The 24,095-nt window shown below is 45.6% G+C and overlaps 1 protein-coding gene across 8 annotated transcripts in view; it reads left to right on the top strand.

Annotated features, from left to right (window-relative positions):
* ST6GAL1 (ST6 beta-galactoside alpha-2,6-sialyltransferase 1) overlaps positions 1 to 24,095 on the top strand; it is a 131,755-nt gene that overhangs the window by 43,504 nt on the left and 64,156 nt on the right. For 2 of the 8 annotated variants that reach the window (XM_036348644.1, XM_036348640.1), the window contains exon 3: positions 11,829 to 11,948. The exons of the other annotated variants lie outside the window; for them this stretch is intronic. The gene's annotated coding sequence lies outside the window, so the exon portion shown is untranslated. The remainder of the gene's footprint in view (positions 1 to 11,828; positions 11,949 to 24,095) is intronic. 8 annotated transcript variants of the gene reach the window in all.

The raw sequence follows: 24,095 nt of genomic DNA, 5'->3' as shown, positions 1-24,095 counted from the left end.
AGCTGAGTGTACAGTTTTTAGGCAATCAGGAATCCTTTCCATCAGTGGCACCTGATCAACTTCCGGAGAAAAATCTCCAATCAGTAGGGCACTCAGAATGTGAATCAGGGTTGAAAGGGTTCTTTGGAAAGCTTGTTGGTTGGCCTCCACATCTTACATTTGAGGAAATGGAGGCCCAGAAAGGGGAATGATCTTGTCTATGACACAAGTGAAACTGGAGTCTATTCTTCTGAATGCCCGGTCAGGGTCCCTCACACCAAATTCTCTGTCTGCATAGGGAGGAATGTTCTAGGGAGCAGCTATAGCCTGCTTTCTGCTTCAGCTTGTCTGGCCCAGTCCCTGTGATGGGTTGGGTTTGGTTGTTAGAGGAATTTGTGGCTAATTGTAACCCAGTATGGAGAAGATGTCCTCTCAATAATGCCAGGGATCCTTGGCTTCTCAGTGATGCCAGCACTTCACCCTCCTTCTTTCAGATCCTTCCTAGACTAGGACTTGCTTAGGCCAGAGGACTGTCACCTATGGCTTCATGCTGGGAATTCACCACTGTGGGAAGGCATCACAACACAGAGAAAAGTGCCCCAGCATTGGAGACCTTTGACCTGGTTTTGAGCTGGCTTGACCATAGCTACAGACTCCCTGGCCTTTCTGACCTGATCTGTACAATGGGATGAATAATAACTACCTAGAGTGAAGATTAATAATTACTTATGTAATGTTTTCTCACAAATTAGATGACCATTAAATGGTACTCATTTTCCCCCCCGTATATCTCTACTGAAGTATAATCGACAAAAACCAATGGGTGTTTAAATTGCACAACTTGATGAGTTTTGATATTTGTATATACTAATGAAATTCTCCCCCAATCAAATTTTAATGAATATAACCACTACCCCCCAAAGTTTTCTCCATCACCTTATCCTTGCCTCCTGCCCCTCTCTATGTCCTTGCCTCCCATGCCCAGGCTATCACTAATCTGCTTTCTATTACTGTCGGTTACTTTGCACTTTCTAGCATAATATATGTATGCTCTCTACTTACATCAGTATAATTCTACTGGTATTCATTCATGTTGTGTATATCAATAGTTCATTCCTTTGTTGCTGAATTGCATCCCGTTGTATGGAAATACCACAATTTGTTTATCCATTCACCTATTCACAGACATTTGGGTTGCTCCCAGTTTTTTGGCTATTGAAATAAAGCCACTATAAGCATGTGTGAAAAAATTTTTGTGAGAACATATGCATTCTGCCCTCTTGGGTAAATACCAATGAGTAAAATGGCTGGATCATATAGTAGGGTATGTGTAATTTTTTAAGAAGCTGCCAAACTGTTTTCTAGGGAGGTTGTACCATTTTAACTCCCACCAGCAGTACATGAATGACCCAGGTGCTCCACTTTCTTGCCAACACTTGATATAGTCAAGTCTTTTTAAGTTTAGCTATTTAACAGGTGTGTGGTTCTCTTTTTGTGGTTTTATTTGCATTTCCCTACAGATTAATTATGTTTATTATATTTTTATATACTATTTTTATTTGCCATCTGCATAGTTCCTTTGGTAAAATGTCTGTTCAGATCTTCTGTCCATTAAAAAAAATGGGGTTATCTGTTTTCTTACAATTGAGTTATGAGTTCTTTATATATTCTACAGACTAGTAGTGCTTTACTGGGAGATGCTTGTGAATATATTTTCCAATTCTGTAGCTTGCATGGAGTGGGTTAGAGTTAGGGTCACAATTCAGTTGAATAAGTGCTATGCATAGGAAGTGCGAAGGAAGGTCAGTAATCTTGGGTGAAGCCAGGGAAGCGTCTTAGAGGAGAAGGTGTGTCAATTGGGTTTTAAAGGAAATTACAAATTAGGTAGATGGGGGAAGGACATCTAGGTAGAAGTTTGTACGTGCAAAGGCATGAGATACAGAATGTCAGGTGCATGCAAAATTGTAAATAATATGATGGGAGCACTGGGATTTGGGAGTAGAAAGGTGAGGACTAGAATCACAGTAGCCCTACTTATTGGCTGTGCACCTCCTTAAATTTTTTATTTATTTATTTGGAAACAGTTATAGATTTACAGAAAGTTGTAAAGATACTACAGAGGTGCCTGGTGCATCGTTTATTTTGTTTCTTCCTGTGATTTCATCTTACATAATTATAGCACAATATCAAAACCAGGAATCTGAAATTGGTACAATGTGTGTATGGTTCTCTATGTCATTTTCTCGAATGGGTAGATGAGTGTTGCTATCACTGCAATCAATACAGACTGTTCCATCACCTCAAACAACTCCCTCATGCCACCCCTTCATTGTCACACTGGCCTAGCTCCTTCCCCTACTTTTCATTTGTATGATTTTGTCATTTTGAGAATGTTCTATAAATAGAATTATACACTATGCAATCTTCTGAGACTAGCTTGTTTTCACTCATCATAATGCATTTCATTCAGGTCCATCCAGGTAATTGAGAATATTAAGTTTGCTCCTTTCATTGCTGAGAGGTATTTCATGGTACAGATGAACCACCATTCCACTATTGACCCATTGAAAGACATTTTGGTTATTTTCAGTTTTTGACTATTACCAATAAAGCTGCTATAAACAATCATGTGCATGTTTTGTGTAGACATAAATTTTTGTTTTTCCAGGATAAATATCCAGGAATGCAATTGCTGAGTTGTATGATAAGTATATTGCTAATTTTTAAAGACACTGCCAAACTCTTTCTACAGTGGCTGTATCATTTCACATTCCCACCAGCAACATAAGAGAGATTTACTCTCTCCACCTCCTTACCAGCATTTGGTGTTGTGAAAATATATATGTATATATATATATATATATATATATATATATATATACATATATATTTTCATATTCCTCACCCAAGGAATGAGGATATTTTTTGCATTAATTTTTAGAGAGTGGAAGGGAGGGGAATGGGGAGAGAGAGAGAAACATAGTTGTAAGAGAGACACATCGATTGGCTGCATGTGCCCTAACCAGGGCAGGGTTTAAATCTGCAACCCAGGTACATGCCCTTGACTGGGAATCAAACCCAAGACCCTCCAGGGTGCAGGCCGACACTCAAATTACTGAGCAATACCAGCCAGGGTGATGTGCTGTTATATTTTTCAGTTGTTCTAATAGGTGGGCAGTGGTATCTCATTATGGCCTTAATTTGCATTTCTCTAATGACTAGTTGTGTAGCTCTTACTCTTCTTGTCACTCAGGTCTGGCTATGTGACTCTAGACCTCAGTCTGTACTTTTTAAATGTAAGAAGCAAGAGGAAATTCTTTCTTCTTCATTGTTTGAGTGGCCCCAGGAAAGTGATATTTTATAGAAATGTATATACATATATATATGCTATCTAATAAAAGAGAAACATGCAAATTGACAATAACCCCGACACCCTTCCCATTGGCTAATCAGCAGGATATGCAAATTAACTGCCAAACAAGATGGCGGCTGGCAGCCAGGCAGCTGAAACAAACAGGAGGCTTGCTTGCTCCAGTGATGGAGGAAGCCAAGGTTTCCCGCCTGCCGCTGCCGGCCTCTGAGCTGCACTCTAAGAAACAATGCTGCAAATATAGAAGCTAAACAAGCTCCAGAAACCTGCTTTCAGCCAGTTGGGCTTCAGCCAGCAGGACTGCAACAGTGTTTCAATTATAGAACCCAAACAAACCCAGTACCTGCTTTCAGCAGCCAAGGTCTCAGAGCTGGAGCCGAGCCTCAGAGCTAAAGCTGGCTCTCAGCTCCAGTGACAGCCATAGAAGGTAAATAAATCCCAGAATAAAAAAAAAAAGAAAAAAAGGAGAGGTTGGGAGCTTCAGTCACCCACCAATCTGAAAACGGCCCTCAGCCCCTCACCCAGACTGGCCAGGCACCCCAGTGGGGACCCCCAACCTGAAGGGGGTATGACCAGCTGCATACAGCCATCATCCCCTCATCCAGGCTGGCCAGGCACCCCAGTGGGGACCCCCACCCTGAAGCAACAAGATGGCGGCTAATTTGCATACTGTAGGCGGGTGGCAGTGGGCAAGGCTCTCCGCGGTCTGGGACCCGGATCTGTGACCTGGAGGGCAGGGCGGCAATGCTTGAGGCTGTCCGCAGTCTGGGACCCGGATCCATGTCCTGGCGGGCGGGGGGCAGCGCTTGAGGCTATCCGCGGTCCCAGGACCTGGATCCATCACCCTTCCCAGCGGGGTGGCAGCTCGCACAGGGGCGGATCGGCCGGGGTTGGGGAGGGCAGGACGCCTGGCTTCTGCCCAGCCCCAGTCACTCTGGGCAGGTGAGCAGCGCAGAGTGCCTCTGGACAGGGGAGGCAGGCCGGTGGAGGGCGGCCTGTACTCCCCACATGGTGGTGGTGACAGCTGTGAGCACGCCAAGCGGAGCCTGTAGGCTGAGCTGAAGTAGCACCTGAAGGCCATCAGTGCCCAGGAGTGGCTGCTCAAGATCTGCCTCCTGGCCCAGAAGGTGCAGGATCACAGGGACAGCCACCGTGGTGGGCCAGACTGACATCCTCCTGGCCGCACCACGGGGGTTTGCGCATCTGCAAAGCCAGAGACCTCTGGTGTGCACATCCCCCCATGGCGTGATAACATCCCCAGCACACTGTCACCCTCCCGCGCCTGCAACAGTTTGCAAACCAAGGCGTGCACAAGTTCCCCCCGCCTCTCCACCACACTTCCATCAACCCAGCATGCCTAACACACCCATAGGATGTGCACACATCCCCTCTGATGTGCTCACGTCCTTTGGAGAGTGTCTGGGTGCTGAGGGTGGGCGCCTGTGAGATGACAGTGAGAGGGCAGAGTGGTGATGCCCTGTTCCCATGGAGGCCAGTGCAGCTACGAGATCACCTCTGGGGGGTTAATGCAGGTGCTGAGGCAGGAGCAGGTGCAGATAGACACACTTGGTGGGCACGGGCGGCCCTCGCTGAGGTGCCTTCGGTCAGCGTTCAAGATCAAGAACCCAGAGGCGGAGAGGAATTCCGTCCTCTCAGTGAAACAGTGGGATAGTCGGGGCGACTGTAGAGGAGGAATGTGCACTTTGGGTGCCAGCACCCATGAGCGAAGGCTGCCCTGAGCCTCACTTGCTTGGGGCCTTGCTCACTCCTGCCGGGCAGCGGGTAACAGGACATGCTTTTCTGAATTAATGAGAGAAGACATTGATTCTCCTGCTGCCCACGAAGGTGGAAAGTGAAGTGGGGAGACATGTGGGGAGTGAGCAAGGTTCCCTGTCTGGGGGTTCCAAATCTGCTGTTGGTTTCTTTCACCGCTGACTAGAGATATACAGGGTGTCCCCCCAAAATGTATATACACTTTGAATACCTACTAATTCCAATGGTTTTAGGCATAAGAAAGAAAAACAATGGAGCTGTTATCTGTTAAAAGTGTGGGCACAAACAGGTAGTTGGACATTCCCTGAGGGGTCTCAGATTGGAGAGGGTGAAGGCCAGACTGAGGGGCCCCTTCCCCCCCATCCCAGTGCACTAATTTTGTGCACCGGGCTACTAGTGTGTGTGTGTGTGTGTATATATATATAATATTATATATATATACACACATACATACTAGAGGCCCGGTGCACAAAGATTTGTGCACTGGCGGGGGAGCGGTGTGTGTCCCTCAGCCCCACTTGTGCCCTCTCACAGTCTGGGACACCTCGGGAGATAACTACCTGCTGGCTTAGGCCTGCTCCCCAGGTGGCAGATGGCAGGCCCGATCCCTCGGTGCCTGCCCCACCTCCCTGGGTCACGCACACGGCAGGGCCGATCCGGGGGTTGGGGCGCCGCCCCGGGTCAGGTTGCACACGGGACACCTGGGCGGGCTGGCCGATTGCTGCAGCACTGCCCGGCTGCCCCGGGTCGGGTCGCACACGGACGCCCGTCGCCCTGGGTCGCAGATAGCAGGCCCAGATGGCGGCAGGGCAGGCGGGATGGTGCTGTCCCACCCCACCGCCCCAGGTCACAAATAGCAGGCCCAGATGGCGGCGGGGCAGGCGGGATGGCACTGCTCTGCCCTGCCTGCAGTATTCAAATTAGCCGCCATCTTTGTTGGCATTAATTTGCATATCACGCTGATTAGCCAATGGGAAGTGTAGCGAAGGTATGGTCAATTACCATGTTTGTCTATTATTAGATAGGACTAGAGGCCCGGTGCACAAAAATTTGTGCACTCGAGGGGGAGGTCCCTCAGCCTGGCCTGTGCCCTCTTACAGTCTGGGACCCCCTTGGGGAATGACCATCTGCTGGCTGAGGCCTTCTCCCCAGGGTATTGGGCCTAAGCTGGCAATCAGACATCCCTCTGGCAGCCCAGCAGCCCTCGGGGGATGTCCACTTGCCAGTGGGGAGCAGACCTAAACTGCAGTCAGACAACCTTAGTGCTGCTGAGGAGGCAGGAGAGGCTCCCACCACCACCGCTGTACTGTCAGCCATCAGCCTGGTTTGTGGCTGAGCAGAGCTCCTCCATGTGGGACCTCACTGACCACCAGAGGGCAGCTCCTGCATTGAGCGTCTTCCCTCTGGTGGTCAGTGTGTGTCATAGTGACCAGTCATTCCCAGTCTTTCTGCTGTTAGGGTAAGTTTGCATATTACCCTTTTACTATGTAGGATAGAGGCCTGGTGCACAGGTGGGGGCCGGCTGGTTTGCCCTGAATGGTGTCCCAGATCAGGGTGGGGGTTCCGCTTGGGTGCCTGGCCAGCCTGGGTGAGGGGCTGATGGCTGTTTTCAGGCTGCCCGCACCCTCTTTAGGGTGGGGGTGCCCACTGGGGTGCCTGGCCAGTCTGGATGAGGGGCTGAGGGCTGTTTTCAGGCTGCCCGCACCCTCTTTAGGGTGGGGGTCCCCACTGGGGTGCCTGGCCAGTCTGGATGAGGGGCTGAGGGCTGTTTTCAGGCGGGCCAAGCCTGCAACTGAAGCTCCCAGTCTCTCCTTTTTTTCTTTTTTTTTCTTTTATTCTGGGATTTATTTACCTTCTGTAATTGAAACTTTGTTGCAGCTCCAGCTCCGAAGCCGGCTGGCTGAAAGCAGGTACCTGGGATTTGTTTAGCTTCTATAACTGCAACATAGTTGCTTAGAGTGCAGCTCAGAGCCTGGCAGCGGCAAGTGGTGAATCTTGGCTTCCTCCATCGCCGGGGCAACCAAGCCTCATGTTCGCTTCAGCTGTGTGGCTGCTGGCCGCCATCTTGGTTGGCAGTTAATTTGCATATCACCCTGATTAGCCAATGGGAAGTGTAGCGGAGGTATGGTTAATTACCATGTTTGTCTATTATTAGATAGGATGTATACTGAGTGTCCAGATTACTATGACCATCTGAGGTTTGTAGGCAAATTAGCTATGATTTTGCGCTGAAGTTGCCAGAGGGCCAGACCATTATATATAGGGAAGCAGGTTGTTAACCACGACAGTAGAAGTGATTTTTTCCTGAAGATATGGGTAAACAATGCGATTTAACAGCCTTTGAACATGGGATATATTTGTATGTGAGTAGCCAGATTATATGATCACCTGACGTTTGTAGGCAAATTAGCTGTACACTGCATCATATGGGATATGGAAGCCGAAGTCCTGTTCGAACACCTTTGCTGTCCACAGTTACCAAGATAAAATGTCTCCAATTTGCAAGGAACACAAGGATTGGACAGTCGAGCATTGGAAAAAAAGTCATGTGGTCCAGTGAATCAAGTTTCCAGTTGCATCATGCAGATGGAAGAGTGAGAATTTGGTGGAAACAGCATGAAAGCATGCACCTAACATGCATGAGTACAACTCTTCAAGCTGGTGGGGGCAGTGTTTTGGTTTGGGGCATGTTTTCCTGGCATGATTTGGGCCCTTTAATTCGTGTGGAACAGTGTCTGAATAGCACAACATACCTAAGTATTGTTGCTAATCAAGTTCATCCTATCATGTTGATGGCGTATCCCAATGGAGATGGCTTCTTCCAACAAGACAATGCGCCATGCCACGGTGCTCGCATTGTGCAGGAGTGGTTTCAAGAACATGAGGGAGACTTTACCTTGCTTAAGTGGCCCCCACAATCACCAGATCTCAATCCAACTGAGCATTTGTGGGACGAAGTTAAAAGAGCCATCAGGCAGCTGGTTCCACAACCATCAAATCTCACAGAACTGGACAGTTCTATTCTTCAGGCATAGTGTCAGATTCCTCGCATCACCTTTCAACATCTCATGGAGTCAATGCCAAGAAGAATTGCTGCAGTATTGAAGGCAAAAGGTGGCCCAATGAAGTACTGATGGGGTGGTTATAATAATCTGGCCACTCATAATAATATATATCCCACATTCAAAGGCTGTTTAATTGCATTGTTTACCCATATCTTCAGTAAAAAATCACTTGTACTGTCGTGGTAAACAACCTGCTTCCCTATTTATAATGGTCTAGCCCTCTGGCAACTTCACGAAATCATAGCTAATTTGCCTATAAACGTCAGGTGGTCATAATCTGGACACTCAGTGTATACATATATTTCCCCATAGGTGAGCCAACAACCTGTGCTGATTTTGTAATGTCCTGTGGGGTAAGTTCTCTCCACCAAGCCCTTCCTGATTCCAGTGTTTCAACATCACAACCTATGGCTGAGGCGAAGAACCGCTAGAGTTGACTCAGGATGATTATTTTCTCAGTGTCGAGGGAAGCTGCCATGACCGCAGGCCCTTTCTACACTTAGCATCTCCTGTTATCTCCACTTGTAGATGGAGAGGCCCCTCTAATGCTGGAAAAAATAACAATGATAGCTAGCAATTACACTTATGTGCCAGGTACAAAGTGCTTTCTACATAGTAACTCATTTAATTTCCTGAGTTAAGTACTATTATCTCCAATTTGTGAAAAAAGGAGAAAACTGAGGCACAGACGTCTCATAGCTAGTAATTGCTGAGTAAGTTGGGATTTGAACTCAGATGGTCTGACACTTAAATCTACCCTTTTAGTCCTTATGCTGTGATACCTCTGTGCTAGGGCAGATGGAACCTCATGTGGCGTGCACCCTGCTATGAGAACAGGAAGGGCCTCAGGCTCCCCACTTAGGAGCATATGGGGGGAAGGGGAAGGCTCACCATGGGTTCTCTGGAGCATCAGCATGTTGTGATGTTGAGACTGGAAAGGAATAGGTGGGAAGTGCTTTTCTAGGGGAATGGGCTGCTCCTTGGAGGCCTGGACTGGGCATGGGCTGTCCAGGTGTGAGTGGGGCTCTGGATCTAAAGACACAGTTCTGTTCCTTGAGCCTGGTGTGCACTCAGGACGGGCTCACACACACTGTGGGAAGAGATGAGGAGGATGTAGCAGTCTTGACCTTGGAGGACAGCACATGACTGGTCCCCAGACTCTGAACCACCTGCCTGTGCAGCAGCAGTAGTGACCTTTACCTTGCATGATTCTAGGGCAGGGGTGGGCAAACTTTTTGACTCGAAGGCCACAATGGGTTCTTAAACTGGACCGGAGGGCCGGAACAAAAGCATGGATGGAATGTTTGTGTGAACTAATATAAATTCAAAGTAAACATCATTACATAAAAGGGTACGGTCTTTTTTTTCTTTTTAGTTTTATTCATTTCAAACGGGCCGGATCCGGCCCACAGGCCGTAGTTTGCCCACGGCTGTTCTAGGGGGACTGAGACTAAGCTCAGAGCCAGGCCCTACAAAGCTGTGCCTTCTTTTTTATTGCTTGTTTTTGAGTGTGCACATGATTCAGTCAGCTTATTACTCAACCAACACAGTGCACCATCAGGGTGGTTTTGATTATTATACAGATTTTTGTATTGTATTTTGTTCTATTCTATTCAATCTTTAAAAAGTTTTTATTGTGGTAAAATAGACCTAGCATAAAATTTACAATTTTAACCATTTAAAAATATTTTTATTTATTTCAGAGAAAAAGGGAGAGGGAGGGAGGGAGAGAGCGAGCGAGCGAGAGAAACATCAATGAAGAGAGAGAGTCATTGATCGGCTGCCTCCTGCATGTCCCCTACTGGGGATCGAGCCCACAACCCGGGCATGTGCCCTTGACTGGAATTGAACCTGGAACCCTTCAGTCCGCAGGCCGACACTCTATCCACTGAGACAAACCAGCTAGGGCCCAACTTAACCATTTTTAAGTGTACTCTTTAGTAGTGTTAAATATATGTTTTCCAATGATCTGAACATTTTTCATCTTGCAAAATGGAAACTGTTTTCACTAACAGTTTCCGTTTTGCCACTTTACTCTGATCCTTGCAATCACCATTCTACTTTCATTAATTTTTTTAACCCTCACCTGAGGATATGCTTTTATTGATTTTTAGAGAGAACAGGAGAGAGAGAGATGGATCAGCTGCCTCCTGTACGTGCCCTGACTGGGGATTGAACCCTTATCCTAGGTTTGTGCCCTGACTGGTGCTGCTGGACCTGAAACCTTTTGGTTTATGGGATGATGCTCCAACCAGCTGAACCACCTGGCCAGGGCTCATTATACAGATTTTAAAAAACAACTTTATACTCCATGACATTAACTTGCTTTAAGTGTAAATTAAGTTTTTTGTTTGTTTGTTTTTTAGTAAATTTACCGACTTGTGCAACCATCAGCACAACTCGGTTTTAGAACATTTCCATTATTGGGGTCATCCTTACATGGAGAAGGCAAGAAAATTACTTCTCATGCAAAGAGTTCCATAATTATTTTTTCTGGAATTACTTATCTGCTACCGGCAGGAGGATCTCATTAATTTAATTCACTTGTATTTACTGAGAACCTGCTGACATCCACAGCTGGGCTAGGTGCAGAAGGAAATAAAGCGATAACCAGGTGGAGATGGCTGCTTCCCTGCAGCTGACAAACTTCCTAATGTAACGCATTTGGGTGTCTGGGTCTCCTGGCAGCTGCTGTGCAGGTATTTGTTTTTACCCTGTAGCTCTTAACTGAGGACCGGGCTAGGACCCTGTTTTTGCAATAGAGGCATACCTTGTTTCAGTGCACTTTGCTTTATTGCATGTCACAGATGTGTTTTTTACAAACTGAAACATTTGCTTTCGTGGTCTGGAACTGAACCTTCAATATCGCTGAGGTATGCCTAAATTGGTAATGCACTGACATTATTGGTTGAGCAGAAAAGGAAGTGTACTCTCCAACATCTGTAAACAGCTCTAGGCTTTGGCAAGCCTGGATGCAGACCAGGGAAGAGAAGAAAGTGGGTTTGCTGTTAAAGGTACAAAGATTCAATAGATACCGTTGGAGTGCACTGAGGGAAGAAAGAGCTCGAGCAAAAGCAGGACAGCAGGCTCAGGGCAGATGCAGGGAGTGGTGGTGCAGTAGGTGACATATAGTTTAGCGGCACATTTGCATGTGGTGGGTGTTGCTTGGAGGCATGGGGATGAGGAGGGAGCGCAGTCTTGTGTGCTAGTCTGAGAAATTTGGACTTAGCGGAGCAAACATGGAAGACACCATTTGAAGTCTCCCAGGAAGGGCATGATTATTCAGAGCTGGACTTGGGAGAGGAATTTTGCAGTGAGGGAAGCAGGCATGGGTTAAGAGGGTACCATGAGGGTGCAAATATTAGGTGACATGGACCTGACTTGGGCAGGAGCGGTGGGGAAAAGAAAGAAGTGTGTGGGAGAGAAGATTCTGCCAGGTGAGGGGAGAAAATCTCTGTTCTGACCACTTCTCCTGGGGTCCATACCTGCCTTGCCCACCTGCCTGTTGCACTTCAACCAACCCCTCAAACTCAGCCTGTCAAAAGCCAGACTCAATGGCCCCTCTTCCCCCATGCTTTTCTCTTACCTGGCATGCTTTTCTCTCCCCTCCATTTCTCTCTTTATTCCACTCCTCTTGACAGGAGGAAAGAGGAGCCAGAAGGAAGCCAAGCACTCAACACTGTCCCCATGGAAGGCAGTGCCATGGAAGGCTGGTGAGAAATTTCCAGAGAGGGTGACAGGCAGTGCCAAATGCCAAAGAGGTGAGTGAGGATGGGCACTGAAGAAGGGCTAGGGACTCAGGGCTGGTACTAGCATGAGGCCAGGTGTCTCGGGTGCAACATTTAAGGAGGCCCTCACAATTGGTTGCCAACCCGTACTTGCACAATCCTGAGAGTGAGGGCCTCCTTAATTTTGCACCGTAGGTACCTTCCTTGCCTTAGTCTAGTCTTGGACTATGTGTCTGGAGAGAACTGGTAATTGGGAGGGGATGCTGGACCTTGGGGAAAGCATTAGATTGCAAAGGGCTAAGGACCAACTGTGGAACTGTTTCTTCAATAGAAAGCCCCCAAGCTTCCTCAAGCTGCATGGGGGCACACTTGTCTCTCTTCTTACCCTGAGATAGCCTCTTAGGATTTCCACAGACTATTTAGGGTTTCTGGAGCACAGTTAGAAGACCACTGATCCAATTCAACCCCCCAGCTTACCACAGAGAATTCTGAGACCCATAGAAGTATGTGACTTGTTCAAGGTCACACAGGAAGGTGTGACTTTAGAGGTCTTTCCTTTCCTATGATGTATTAACTTCAATTGTTTTACATTCTCTTTTTGTTTCCCCCCATCTTTTTCCCCCTCACTGTAAGAATTAGAAACAGCCCTGGCCAGTTTGGTTCAGTGGATAGAGCATTGTCCTGCGGACTGAAGGGTCCCAGGTTCGATTCTGGTCAAGGGCATGTACCTTGGTTGTGGGCACATCCCCAGTAGGGGGTGTGCAGGAGGCAGCTGATCAATGTTTCTCTCTCATCGATGTTTCTAACTCTGTCCCTTTCCCTTCTTCTCTGTAAAAATCAATAAAATATATTTAAAAAAAGAATTAGAAACAGAGTTGATACTAAAAGTCTGATCTGTATTGGAAGACCAATTCTCGAATTCTGAGAAGTCAATTTACTGAATGCTACCTACATTACTGTAGGGGATTTTACATAGATTATTTCAGTTATTTCTTATAAGAACCTTTCAAAGTACATGCCATTAACCCATTTTTATGATGAAGAGACTGAGGCTCAGAGAGAACAAATGACTTGTTTAGGTTTGCCCGGTTACTAACTGGTGCTGCTGGATCTGAAATACGTGTTCTCCCTCTATACCCCATGTTTGCTCAATCTTTCATATTGACTGGGTGCCATCGTGCCAGGCACTATATTTTGTGCTGATACAGTGTAAGCAAAGGAGACTAAAATCCTGCTGAGACCTGCCCCTTTTCTGTGAGGGGGATGGGCTTGCTCCTTATAGGTCTCTGGGCTGCCTGTGGTGGCTGCTGTGTTCTTTTGGTTGTTGCTGAGATGAAACCCACAGCCCAGTTCACTCCTCAGCCACCAAGTCACATGGACTCCTTTCTCTCTGCCCTGGTTCTGAACCTTTTCACTGAAATCCCCTGTAGGCAATACAGAAGTTTATGATGCAAGACGCATGCCCCCCACTTCCCCGAAAGCAGGTCTGATTCAGTTCCACGATTTAGCCCTGATAAAGTCAAGTATTTTGGCCTCCTCTGCCCCCAGCCCCAGTGAGAATTTGGACCCAGTGTTTTCACTTGTCACTTTAGACTGTTTGCCAGAGTTTGCGGAAAAAGGCCTGGATTATTAATGCTCTTGCCGGGAACAGCTGCGCCTTGCCAGGTTGTCATATGAGCCCTCTGAAAAGCCCTGAGCTGCAAGGCCCACACGCTCCCGGGCTCCCGGGCTCAGGTGGGAAATGTGATCCTATCCTGCAGAAACTGCAAACAGCCCAGGAGGGCTGAAGGCAGCTTGGGAGGGGTTGATCAGGGTCTCACCAGGAATTCCTAGCAGCAAAGTGAGCATCCTGGGAGGCTGATTCCATCCTGGTGCTTCAGGGGGTCCTGCAATTTTCAAAGATCTTTCTAGTCTGCCGGCCCCCTCCCCCAAAGATAATAAGTTTAGTAATATTTAGAGATCCACTACTCCTTACACTGGGTGCTATGCTGGCCACTTGAAATACATTACAGACATACCTCAGAGATATTTTGGGTTCAGTTCTAGACCACGACAATAAAGTGAGTCTCCCAGTAAAACAAAGAGCAATAAAATGAGGAATGTCTATAGTTTAATTCTCAGAACAAGATAAACAAGGCTTGTTACCTTGACTTAATGGATGAGTAAACAGCCTCTGAGAGATTAAGTGAATTACCAAGGTCATGAAGGTAGAAAATGGTGGAGGTAGGCTTTGAACCCAGGTCAATCACATGCTCCTTTCAGGACATTGCAAGCCACCAGACAGAATAATATTTTCCTTGCTTACCTTCAGGTTATCCCTGCATCTGTCCTAACTCCTTTGTCTCTCATCTTTACTTCTTCCCAATACTCTGCAAACCTGCTCTGGAGCCTGGTATTCCAGTGAGGACTTGACTAGAGTTCAAAATCCGCCAGGCCAGATGGTGAGGTGGATGGTGGTGCTACAGGCCAACCCAGGGATGAAGAAAGATGGTCTCTCACACCTTCTCCTCTATCTCTGGCTCCACTTCACCTCTTCCTGCTCCATCAAAGCTCCTTTTTAGCACCAGGAGCACAACACTGAGTTTAGAGCAGTGGTTCTCAACCTTCCTAATGCCGCGGCCCTTTAATACAGTTCCTCATGTTGTGGTGACCCCCAATTTCATTGTTACAAATTGAACATAATTAAAGCATAGTGATTAATCACAAAAACAATATGTAATTATGTATGTGTTTCCCGATGGTCTTAGGCAACCCCTGTGAAAGGGTCGTTCGACCCCCACGACCCACAGGTTGAGAACTGCTGGTTTAGAGACAATCATCTAATAATGTCACTGGTTTGTTCAGAAAACCTCCACCAGTCCCAGTTTCTTTCAGGATAAACTTGGACAAGAAACAATTCTGGACCAGACAATTCTGCTGAACCCCATTTCCTATCACTGCAGCTCTTATACCCTCACCCCTTAAAGCTTCTCACCATGCCCTGAGTACAATGGACCCACTTTCATGACTGAGCCTTTGAACTACTTTCTGTTGCACATGCCTTTTTCTGCCTGTCAAACTTTTATTCTTCCAAATCCAGGATGAACATTGTTTCTGACTTCTTCTAGCAGAGTTGATGCCACCTAGCCCTTAGTTCTTAATGCCTTACGTAGACTTCCATCCACCAATTTATGGGTCTTTCTCTTCTTCTAAGGCCTCAGGAGCAGGGATTGGGCACTATTTATTTTTGTAACACCTGTACTTGGGGCATATTTGTGTGAACAAACAAATGGGGGCTCATTAATAAAACTATGCACCAAGGTATGAATCACAGGTGATCTCCTTTTACCTGAAATGCAATGTTGAGGGACTTCAGAGAAGGAGAGGTGATAGGCTATGGCTGTGGTGGTATTGATTGTTTTATAGCACTGTGCTGATGGCATTACTGCAAATGAGCCGAGAGAGAGAGAGAGAGAGAGAGAGAGAGAGAGAGAGAGAGAGAGAGAGAGAAAGAAAGAGAGAGAGAGAGAGAGAGAGAGAGAGAGAGAGAGAGGTGACTGAAGTAGTAATGCAATGCCTTAAAGCTGGGGAATGAAGCATGGCCTGCCCTACCCTCCAAGCCAGCTTCTCAAACTTTGTCCCTGCCCTGCCTTCCAGGAGAGGAACTCCTTAGGGCATAACTGGATGCACACCCGTAGAAAGAGTGGGAATTGTGGATGATCCCAAAAGGAAGGGGAGAAGGGTGGCATGCAGGAGGAGTAGAAGCAGAAACAGGAGAAAGTCCAAGGCCAACTTTCTTTCCTTACTGTGGTGCTGGGGGCATCTTGCTGGCCGGAGCTGCTGCCTGATGGCTGCTCCTGAGAATGCAATATGAGCTGGGTCCAAGCATGAATTTGGAGCCAGGACCTGGATATGTAGGTCATTCTGCACTGCTGGGCCTCCTGCCCACTTAATTATTTCTTCCCCTGGTATCAGCACTCAGGCCTGGAGATAGTCAGATCTGAGTTTAAATCCTGTTCTCAAGCACTTTAATTGCTAATTGTGTAGCACTGAGCAAAAATAATAGGGATGCTATTTTTCTAGGGTCATTAGGATCAGTGATGATGACTGTATTGACAGGACTTGTGCTATGTGGCTTATGGCATCTTATTTATTTCTCTATAGGTAGATGCTGTTATTATGAATTTAATAGAAGTTAAATAAGCTGCCCAAGGTCACATCTTGAATAAATGATGGTCCTAAGTATGCTTAGGACCCTTTCACATTGGGTCCACTATGCCACCAGTTCTCCAATTTGCCTGATCCTAAGAATCACCTGAGGCTTGTTGAAAGCGCAATTGCCAGGCTCAATCTCAGGTTCTGATTCAGCCTGGTTGGGGTAGGGCCTGGGGAGCAAAAGATGTAAAAGTTACCTAGAATAATAATAAAATCTGACAAGTTCAGAAAACACTATATTCTACTTTTTCTGTCTGTAAGTTGTGGCTCATGTTTGGCCCTCAGTAAATATTAGCAGTGAGTATCTATACTAATAAAAGGTAATATGCTAATTAGACTGAATAGACCGGACATCTTCTGGACAACCTTCCAAACGTCCTTTCTGACAAAGCTGGGGCCCGTGTGAAGCCGCCCATGGTCCTGGGCGCCTGCGCCTGCAGCCGGCCCGGGTGAAGTTGGCCCGGGTCCCAGGTGCCTGTGGCTGGCTGGAAGAGGGAAGCCTGGGTCCCAGGTGTGGGGGCCGAGGCAGAGGTGGTTAGGGTGATCAGGCCAGCAGGGGAGCAGTTAGGGATGATCAGGTGGGCAGGCAGGTGAGTGGTTAGGAGCCAGTGGTCCCAGATTGCCGGTTTGGACAGTAGTTGGACATCCCTCAAGGGGTCCTGGATTGGAGAGTTCCCCCCACTCCCCTGTGCATGAATTTGGTGCACCAGGCCTTTAGTTGTAATATAATTTTATTGAAAGGATATTTTATCATGCAAGATTTTTATCTTTTAAAAGTACATTAGTCTCGAATTAGATCTTAAGGGTAGAAGTCAGGGGAAGTAGATTCTGGATCAGTAAATCTACATTCTAAAACTAAACTCAAAACTATTTGCAAATGGAGTGAGTTGTCTTCAAGGCCCCTGTCACTTGTGGTCAAGTAGTCAGTGACACCACATATGGGGTGTGCTGGTCCAGAGGTCAGTTCTTTAAAGCCCAGTGCCTGACTATGCATGCATGACTTGAGGAGGACTTTGATGCATTAAGGTTCCAGTGGAAGTGGAGTTGAGCCACTATGCAAAGTAAGGAAGGGACTGATGGTGGGCAGATATCTTTCTATCTCTTATCCATATTTCTGGGTCTTCTTCCTCTTTCCTTAATGTCCACCCTGTGAGCATATAAATTATAGAACATAGTCAGGGAATATTGTCCTATCAGAGCTTAAAGAAAGGCTTGACCCTTACCTTGGTTCATTGACCTTCTGTTTGCAACTTCAGCTTTATGACAAAACTCAGTGAGGTTTCTTATAGACTAAGAGCAATCTATAGGCTTTGCTAAAAGCTGAAGTGACTACTGAATTGCTGGTTGCAGGTTCAATTCCTGGCCCTGGTTGGGGCACATGCATAGGAGGCAACCAATCAATATGTTTCTCTCACATTATGTCTATCTCTCTCTCCCTTTCTCTCTCTTCCTCTCTTTCCATCCCTTCCACTCTCTCAAAAAATCAATGGAAAAAACATCAAGAAAAAAAAAAAAGGAAACCTGCCTTAAGCCAGTCCTTCAGATCCTCCTTTTCCCATTCTCTGCCTCTCTGCTTTGTTTCCCTTAGCATTTAGCAGCTTCTGAGATACTAAATAATTTACTGATTTCATGTGTGTTTCTTGGTCTTCCTCTGCTAGAATATAAAGCTCTACGGGCAGTGATCTTCATTTAGTTTTTTCGCTGTTGTATCCTAAGCATTAAGATTTATGCTAGTGGTTACATTAAAAGGAGTACATGTAAAGTTTTTGTATAGATGGCCAGTTAAAAAAGATATGATGTGGAGTCTGGGGGAGATGCCAGAGGGGGCTGGCTGCATTCTGTGTGTTATGGGGTACAGAGTGAGTGGACCCATGGCTGAGGCTGAACTCCATGGGCATGGGCATTGCAGGGCTGGCAGGAAGCTGGTCACAGAGGAGGCTGATGGGAGGGGGAAGGGATCTGGAAGGGTGCCTCTCAGGTTTTAGGGAGGGAGCTTGAAGAAGGAGAACTGAGAGTCTTTATTGAGATTTTTAAATTAGAAATGTAATTGCAGTGAACTGATGTGGGCTGACTTCACTTGTTTGAGGAACAAATAGAAAATGGGGAATTCAAGGGACACTGTCATAAGGAAGGAGACACTAGGTTGTTGTTTGAGGAAGTGATTTGTTTGAGGGTTGTTTTTTTTTTTAGCTGTTAAAAAATGATAGTTTAGGTGTGTGTGGGGGCATTGAGGTGGGGAGGTGATACAGTAAAGAGAACATTTGTTTTCCTCTAGAGCCGTGGTCGACAAACTGTGGCTCGTGAGCCACAAGTGGCTTTTTGGCCCCTTGAGTGTGGGTCTTCCACAAAATACCGCCACACTCAAGGGGCTAAAGAACCGCATGTGGCTCGCGAGCTGAGGTTTGCCGAGCCAGAAGTTTGCTGACCACTGCTCTAGAGAGTAGAGTTAGAACCAGTAGGTGGAAGCTAAGGGGCCTGAGGAGGAGTTCAGTCTGATGTAAGTAAACAGTTTTCATAATGAATATGGGCTGCCTTGGAAGAAGAAATGATCATTATTACAGGTGTGAGAAGAGATGGTGGCTGGCCATTTTCTGTTACTATTGAGTGAAGAATTCATTCATTAGGTGGCAGGTTGGCTACTTGACTGTCCACTAAGGCCTTTTCTAACTGATGGTATGCTGCTAGGCCTCAGAGAATGCTTAGACCCCACAGGTCGCGGACAAGGGAACCCGGATAACAATGTTGGTGGTCTGATGGGATGGGGCAGTGTAGAAGGTTTGGGCTTTGGATGCAGAACTAATGATTGAAATCTTCTTGGCCTTACTTTAACGTCATTGATAGGTTCTGCAACTTTAAGAGAAATGACGTATAATGAAACTAATTTTATCATAGGCTAATTGATGTAAACAAGAGTTAAGTTCCTATGGCATCTCAGCAATGTTATAATGAAATGATGTTATTTGAGAACCTGTTGTATTTGATTTTCTCTGCAATCAAAAAGAGTTAGAATCCCAAAGTGCCCACCAGGTATCACTTATTAAAATAGCATAGCTACAGGGCATTTGAAATTGAGTATCTTTACCCACAGGATCTCAGGGATCTTTGGGATCTACTGATGTCCTTCCAGCACTGTTCCAGCCATTCAAATCCTATCAGGGTCCAGCTCCGGGTCCGGGTCCAACCCTATTTCTTCACAGGAAGCCTTTTCTTACCTACTCTTATCTGTGGGTGTGGTCTTGTCTGTGCAGCAGGCATGGGCTCTAGAGTTAGACAGGTTGTATTGAAATCCTAGCTCTACATGACCTTGGGGAAGGGGCGAACTCTTCATGGAAAGATACTCATATTTACCTACAAAGTGCAGGTGACTTGCATCTACCTTGCAGTGTTGTGGTAATTGGGTAGAGACAAACTGCCTAGTGCAGCCGGATGCACAGTTCATGTTCAGACAGTGGGTGTTGATATACTGAGGACAGTTTCAGTATTTAACCATAAATATCTTTCAGCAATGTAAACATGGTACATGACCATGATCAAAAGCATCCACAACAAATACTTTAGGCCAGTGGTTCTCAACCTTCCTAATGCCGCGGCCCTTTAATACAGTTCCTCATGTTGTGGTGACCCCCAATTTCATTGTTACAAATTGAACATAATTAAAGCATAGTGATTAATCACAAAAACAATATGTAATTATATGTTTTCTGATGGTCTTAGGCGACCCCTGTGAAAGGATTGTTCGACCCCCAAAGGGGTCGCGACCCACAGGTTGAGAACCACTGCTTTAGGCCCACTTTTTCAGGAATACAAAGGCAAATTAAACATGGTCTTTGCCCATAACGTGCTCACAGTCCATTATCTATCTAGGTCAGATGGTTCCCTCTGCTGGTCTGGTCAGCACTTAGGAGGTGAATCCTTTACTAACCCCCTCCAACACCACTCATCCTCTCTAATCCTTCTGGGTATGGGAGAGCATACGCTCCTGAGAAAGAACATGGCTGTTCCCCCTATACCTGCTTCCCATGATGCCTGGAGTTATTATGGGCTGGGACTCTGACCTGAGTGTCTGTGTCTCCCACCACACCTAGCCTGGGGAGGGGGTCCCTTTGTAGGCACTTAATAAATACCTGCCCAAGAAATCGAAGTAGCTAGTTCATAAAGGAATTACTCTAAGGTCAAACTCCCTGTGGTCACTGCTAGGCTGGCCTTTGGCAGAGCACATTCTTTGTCACCTCACTTTCATGAATGTCCAGTCTGACTTAATTATTAAGTTGCAATAATAAAACAGTTGGACTTGAGATTTAAAGAGAAAAAAAAAAAAGGTCTTATAGGATTTTTTTTTTAATAAAGTAAAGGGATCTTCTTAAATAACTGCCTTCGAGGACTCATTTGCATGCAGAGGTAGCAGCATGCTAAGAAGTACTAGTCTTAGGGAGTGAGACTTGAATCTTGGTTCTGTCCCTTTCTAGCTGTGTGGCCTTTGCAAAGTCACTCAATTACTCTGACTTCAGCTTTCTCACTTGAAATATAATCAACCCACAGAGTTATTCAGAAGAGATAAGATAAAATAGAAGGCATCTGGCACAGAATAGGGGCTCAGCAAGCTATACTTACAATTATAATGAGGATAAGACACTAACAACTGAATACGAGGCTCTCTGTGCTCCATGTTACTACATATAGGTAGACATGGCTATGCTTCCTCATCAAAGAGTGTCTTTGTGACCTGAACTACCCTGCATGCTCTGTATCGGCCACGTATTTAAGATGTGATTATCTTCTTCCCCTAGATATTACCTCTTCTACTAGAAGTCTTGTGTAGCTTCATCCCAGAGAAGCAGCAAATGGGCACATGGAGTGGAATGTTAATTCAACTCTACCTACTTAGCACCTTTCTAAAAAGGGAGAGATTGAGTAAGTAAGACAGTAACTGAAATACAGGTACTCAGTTTGGTTTAAGGCTTGCACAGTGCAGGTGGGGAGACATGAGTCAGGGGTTCCTTCCATCTCTGCAGGGTAAGCCTCCTGACTGGATGTGAACTATTTGTCTTTTTCATGCTGCATGGTACTAAACATCCAGCTGCAGCAGGCAGTTTGTCACTACCCAGTTACCACAACAACACTGCAAGGTAGATGCAAGTCACCTGCACTTTGTAGGTAAATATGAGTATCTTTCCATGAAGAGTTAAGCCCCTTCCCCAAGGTCATGTAGAGCTAGGATTTCAATCCAACCTGTCTAACTCTAGAGCCCATGCCTGCTGCACACAGACAAGACCACGCCCACAGAAGAACAACTCATAATCCCCAGGGCTGGAGGATAACACAGCTGTGTTGGACTCACTGAGTGAACTTTTGTATGTGTTCAGGGTTATATAAATAGATGATATATCCTGTAGTTTATGAATGATTGAAGGTAGGAGGCCCTACTGTTTAATTTTCTCTCATGCACTGCACATGATTATTTATGCCAAATAATATCTTACTTTAGTGGACTTCTAATTCAACTGTTCGCTTTTTAATTTTATCTGTAGATATTTCAGTGTATGTTTAAAAGGTACTCTGTGAAAATAAAAATTACAATATGCTATTATCACATTTAAACAATGAATAATTTCTTTATTTTATCAGATATGAAGTCAATATTAAAATTTCCCCAATTATTATAATATATATGTGTGTGTGTAGATATGTGTGTATGTGCAAGTGTATATGTATATACACACTCATCCTATATAATAAAGAGGTAATATGCAAATTGACCCTAACGCTGCAACATTGTCACAGGATGGTGGTGTGCACAGTGGGGGCAGGGCAGTGGGGGTGGGGCCGAGGGGGTGGGGCTGGCGGCTGCTCCGCACGGCTTCTGCTAGGGTTTCTGAGGCCCTGCATGCATATTGTGAGGGCGGGGCCTGGTGGCCATTTTGCACAGCCCAGAGGTGGGGCATCGGGGTGGCACTCCAGGACTCAGGGCATCCTGCGGCACACTGGCCATGCAGGGCAGAACTCTGGGACTTGGGATGGTCCCGTGGCATAGGGGTGGGGGAGTAGGGGGTGGGGGGCAAGGGTTCCGAGTCTCACATGATTTTGCTCAATGGGTCACTAGTATATATATACTTTTAAAAACAGTTTGTTATTTTAAATATATTTTCATTGATTTCAGAGAGGAAGGGGGAGAGAGAGAGAGAGATAGAAACATCAATGATGAGAGACAATAATTGATTGGCTGCCTCCTGCATGCTCCCCTCCTGGGGATCAAGCCTACAACCTGGGTATATGCCCTGACTGGGTATTGAACCGTGACCTCCTGATTTTCAATCACTGAGCCACATCGGCCAGGCTAAAAACAGTTTGTTTATTCAAATAAAGACTCAAATAAAGTCCCTACTTTGCAATAAGTTGACATAACTTTTAAAATTCTGAAAAGATTTTAATCAATAGTTTCCCAAGGGAGGGGGATTTTGGCCTTGGCACTGGTTTTGTAACTAACCATTGGGTAAGGTGTGGCTCTGCTGTCCATGTACACAGAAGTGGCCACAGGCCCACAGATGCCATCTCTGCATAGGCACTTATCTACTGCCATTGCTCACCGTCCCTCTCAGAAACACTCATTTTCTGATCTCTTATCTTTTCATTCTTAAATGAAAATGTGACCTGTAGAGATTGGTCTTTATTTTTTTTTTAAATTAATTAAGTCTTTATTGTTCAGATTATTACATTTGTTCCTCTTTTTTCCCCCCATAACTTCCCTCAACCCAGTTCCCACCCCACCCTCCTCCCTCACTCCCCACCCACTGTCCTCATCCATAGGTGCACAATTTTTGTCCAGTCTCTTCCCGAATCCTCCTCACCCCTTCCCCCCCCAAGAATATCCAGTCCACTCCCTTTCTATGCCCCTGATTCTATTATAATCACCAGTTTATTCTGTTCATCAGATTATTCACTTGATTTTCAGATTCACTTGTTGATAGATGTGTATTTGTTGTTCATAATTTGTATCTTTACCCTTTTCTTCTTCTTCCTCTTCTTAAAGGATACCTTTCAGCATTTCATATAATACTGGTTTGGTGGTGATGAACTCCTTTAACTTTTTCTTGTCTGTGAAGCTCTTTATCTGACCTTCTATTCTGAATGATAGCTTTGCTGGATAAAGTAATCTTGGTTATAGGTTCTTGGCATTCATCACTTTGAATATTTCTTGCCACTCCCTTCTGGCCTGCAAAGTTTCTGTTGAGAAATCAGCTGACAGTCATATGGGTACTCCCTTGTAGGTAACTGACTTTCTTTCTCTTGCTGTTTTAAGATTCTCTCTTTGTCTTTTGCTCTTGGCATTTTAATTATGATGTGTCTTGGTGTGGTCCTCTTTGGATTCCTTTTGTTTGGGGTTCTCCGTGCTTCCTGGACTTGTAAGTCTATTTCTTTCACCAGGAAGGGGAAGTTTTCTGTCATTATTTCTTCAAATAGGTTTTCAATATCTTGCCCTCTCTCTTCTTCTGGCACCCCTATAATTCTGATGTTGGTACGCTTGAAGCTGTCCCAGAGGCTCCTTACATTATCTTCGTATTTTTGGATTCTTTTTTCATTTTGGTTTTCTGGTTGGGTGTTTTTTGCTTCTTCGTATTTCAAATCGTTGATTTGATTCTTGCAATCCTCTAGTCTGCTGTTGGGAGTCTGTATAATATTCTTTATTTCAGTCAGTGTATGCTTAATTTCTAGTTGGTCCTTTATCACAACCTCGAGGGTCTCATTAGATTTCTTGTAGATCTCATTAAGTTTATCAGCAGTTTCTAGAAAATTCTTGAAAACCCTTAAAAGCGTGGTTTTGAACTCTATATCCAGTAGTTTGCTTTCCTCCATTTCTGTCACTTGTGTCCCTTTTCTTTGTCTCTGCATTTTTTATGCTTCCCTGTGTTGATAAAGTGGTTTTCTGTGCTAAGTGTCCTCTAGGGCCCAGTGGTTCAGCCTCCCCAATTACCTGAGGAGGACACTCTT

The sequence above is a fragment of the Myotis myotis genome, unplaced genomic scaffold, assembly GCF_014108235.1.
Source record: "Myotis myotis isolate mMyoMyo1 unplaced genomic scaffold, mMyoMyo1.p scaffold_m19_p_2, whole genome shotgun sequence".
NCBI classification, from domain to species: Eukaryota; Metazoa; Chordata; class Mammalia; order Chiroptera; family Vespertilionidae; genus Myotis; species Myotis myotis.
The sequence above is the reverse complement of the archived record's forward strand: the minus strand, read 5'-3'. Positions and strand labels throughout refer to the sequence as shown.